This window comes from Gavialis gangeticus, unplaced genomic scaffold (genome assembly GCF_001723915.1).
Source record: "Gavialis gangeticus isolate Ggan-Ray unplaced genomic scaffold, GavGan_comp1, whole genome shotgun sequence".
NCBI classification, from domain to species: Eukaryota; Metazoa; Chordata; order Crocodylia; family Gavialidae; genus Gavialis; species Gavialis gangeticus.
Genome location: NW_017729026.1, coordinates 35,995,228 through 35,999,381, shown reverse-complemented (window position 1 = coordinate 35,999,381; position 4,154 = coordinate 35,995,228).

Genomic DNA, 4,154 nt, shown 5'->3' with positions numbered 1-4,154 from the left:
TGACCACTGGGGAAAATGGAAGGGCTGGAGGGATCTGGCACTAAATTTAATGCCAGGTCCTTGCACGTGTAGACACCTGCCCAAAATCACTTACTGAGTATTAAGTTAAATGTGCAGTAAATCTAGTCACAGCTAATTGCACATGTAGATGCACCTACAGAGAAGGATAAGATTATAATTCAAGAAAAAATAGATGAATTAAATTTGTATCATACGTGACTTGTCCATGCATAAGTGTTAGAATGAAATAGTAGCTGCATGGTTCAAAGTATGTTTGAAGTGGCTCTAAATATATGTATGTCCATGCCCTCAGTAAAACATATTGTTTTATATGACTCAGTTCCTATGATATGTAAGGTAAACAATTCTGTTGTTAATAGGAATACAAAATATATTTGGGTATCATGTAAAAAAAATGTTCCTATTACCAATACATTTGAGGACCATAAGTATATACAAATATCTATTTTTAATATTTAATAGTATGCTTTTTATATTTCTCCTAAGAGTATAACTCAATTAATTCAAATAAAATAAGAATGAAAAAAAAAATCTTTCATTGTTGTTGCCTTTTTGGGGGAAGGGGAAGTAAATATTTTGCTTTCTGTTTTGCTGAAGTGTTTTGGTTGTCTTAAAGGTGTTTGTAGAAGTGACTGAGAAATTCAAGGGAAAGATTCTTTTTATAAGATTTACTGTCCATCTTTGAAAACTTGTAAAATGAGATGACATTTAGCTTATACATTTTACTTATCAGGATTTTATTCTACTGAGCTAGACTTCAGCAGAGTATATATTGCAGCACTGACTTTTTATGCATGGAAAAGTTCAGTTTGTTGATATACAGGAAATATGTAATTTAAAGTATTTTACATATCTTGGGGTATATTTACATTTTTCTCTACTTGGAAATAATGGGGTGGTTTCCATCAGTATTTAATCAGACAATAATATAACTGCTTAATGAAAGAGAAGCAGTGCTGTTCAAACTGGTCATCCAAGATGATGGCACCTCTTCCAGTTCCAGACACAATTACTTCTACATACATAATGAGATTCTTATCCCCTGTGGTGGCGAGGTGCCAAAGGGGAGAGAGTAACCCCTGTGAGCCACAAACCCTGGATCAGACCCTCTGCAGAGATAACTTACCTCCTGTTGGGCAGCCAAAGTAGGAGCCGGGACCGCAGCCACAGCCGCACGAGCCAGTGTTACGCTGGCTGTTTATCAGCTGTTTCCCATGTGGGGAACAGCTGGACCAATCACGGTGGCTGTACCATCCACCACGGGAAAGTTTAAAAGCCCTGCTGGAACCTGGGCGGGAGAGGAGCCAGAGGAAGAGAGCACTGGTGGGCAGCACACCAGATGTGCTGTGGCTCCTGCATGGGAGAGGAGTGACACAGGCAGTGCATTACCAGCCTGCAGAGTAGGGAAAACCTTTGAGCCCCCTGCAGAGGCAGAGCAGGGGGAGCACTTTGGCTCCCTGTAGGAATCAGAGCAGGGGAAGCCCTTCATCTCCCTGCAGCAGGCAGACAGGGGGAAGCAGTTAAGCTCCCTGTAGGAGGCAGAGCAGGGGAGGCATTTGAGCCCCCTGTAGGAGGCTGCGGGAAAGCAGGCAGCTCCACATCCCTCTCCTCCACAGGAGAATATTTCTTTTGAAGGAAAAAAGGAAAAATTCAAAGAGATAGAGATAAGGCTGTGCATCAAGGCCGGTAGGTCAAGAGCCAACTGAGCCCACGCAGACGTGAGACCCCACCCAAAGCAATCTGTGGGCAAGCCCACAGGGCCAAAACCACCGTTGTATGGACACCCTTCCAGTTGTTGAGTAGATGGGGTGTAGGGAAGGTGGAGCCCCATGGAACATCGCACCAAAAAACTGTGAGGACCATGAGGACTGCTGTTTGCCGGGAGGACCTCCCAGGAAGATCTCCATTGAACCCCCTCTCTTGATAGCATAACATCAAAGTCATGGCAGGTGAGTTGAGGGGAGGGGCTACTCACATGGCAGGCACACAACATGTAAGGCCCCAGCGATCACATCCCCATTCCAACTTACTGGGTGCATCTACATGAGATGTTTACTGCATAGCTGCCTAATTAGCTCTGCAGTAAATGTCTTCACATCTATATATGCACCCATATTAGGGCACATGAAACTAATAAAGTCTGGAGCAGACTAGTACTTGTAAATATAAGTGCTGACCCATGCCAGATTTTTTTCATGTTCAGCAGCCCACATGTAGATGCTGCATAGCTGGCTGCGGCACAAGGGTATCTCAGTGCCTGCTAGCAACTCCCACACTGAAGCACCCTTATGCTCCAGCCAGCCCCCCCTCCCCCCCAATACATTGAGTCTGGTTGGAGCAGGCCTGAACTGCTGCCAGCCAGGGCTGCTCTGAATGGGCTGAATATATTGCACACAAATCAACTCCAGAGCAATATACTCTATAGGAATAAGTTCTGGAGTTTATTTGTGCACATTAATTGTACATGTAAACATGTCCACTGATTCCAAATTAAAAACCAGAGCAATTTAACTTGACTCTTAGTGTCATAGACACAGATTGTAAAATATTTTCCCAGGAAAGAAATGTCCTTCCAAAGTTCTGTTTGCAAGTCCTGGTACTGGGAGGATATGGGATCTACAGCTTGGACCATTTTCCAGATTCAAAGCAGGCAATAGACAGCTCAAGACAAGCTATGCTACATTAGAATGTTCCCCACAATTGTTGTAGTTTTGTTGGTGACTTCTCCAGACCCCAGAACAGCTCAGAATTCCACAGATGCAAGCATAATTTAAGTCAAATTTGTTTCTATTTCCATTTTATGCTGTACCTTTTAAAGTTATGATGCAAAATCTTACCTTCTTGTTTTGGCCACCACTTTTCAGAAAAAAGACAGTGACATAGCCTATCTCTGTTGTTCAAATACATGAAAAATCTACTTTTAACATGCTAGATGATACCACAAAATGCTGGGAAAATTTCACAAATACTAGAGGTTCTGTTGAAGTTTAATCTCACAGCTTAGTCTCACACATGCAGTAAACATGCAGAGCATGAGTATAATGATAATTAAACCAAGGCCAGATTGTGGTAATAAGACTCGTGGGAAGATGGAAATATTTCAAGAATAAGCTGAGCTGCCAATTTATCTTTTTATCATTAGTGCCATCCCTGAATTTGTCAACAAAGCATAAAACCTCTGGCCATTTTTAAACTGCATATTTACTTGGCATGTCACCCTACCAACAAGCTCATTGCTATGGTGACATGGGATCAAAAAGACCCATACACTGCTGGGACTGTACAGTCATTGAAAATAGTAAAAATAGTACCAACTGCACAGTTGGGGGTACATGTAGACATGCCCATTGTGTCTAAAAGTAGCATCTTTAAATACACTATGCTCTTGTGCATACTCTACCCCTTTTAAACAGAACCTTTACATGGAACACATCTACACAGGCAGCTGAGCACACAGTAGCCTACTAATACTGCACAGTAGAGTGTCATAGTACGAAAAGTGCTAATATGCTACTGTGCGGTAGCATCACTTAAAAGATATTCGCCAGTGCTACCACACACTAAATAGGGTTACTACTTATTTATTTAGTACTTGTATAAGAAAGTAGTAAATAAGTGTGTAGTAACCACTGAGCAGTAATGTTTTATGTGGACACACTCACTGGGTGCATCCACATGAGTGCGCACATGCCTCTTGCCCTGCCTCAAATCCCTTTGAGGTGGGGCAACAGGCACATGCAGGAACAAAAAAATGTTCCCCGTGCTGCAAACTTGTAGCGCGGGGAGAAAATTAGACCCCTGGATATCCAGGGGTCTAAAAAAAAAAAAAAATCAATGTTTAAAAAAGTGGGGCAACCAGAGGCTGGGTTCTCCATGGAAATGCTCTGGCTGCCAGAACATCTCTATGGTTGGCCCCTTGCCCTGGTGCTGAAACACGCAGCCAGCCAGGCCACATTTTTCAGCACCAGGGCTCTGATGCTGGTGAGTAAAGGGTCAGAGGGGCTGGAAGAGAGAGGAGGGGACCATGGGGGGACCTCCAATGACCCTGCCCACTCCCCAGCCCCCCTGACACACAACAGCTGCCCCCCAAGGCCCCTGACCACTGCCAGGGCTGGCCCCATCCCCCAAGCCCC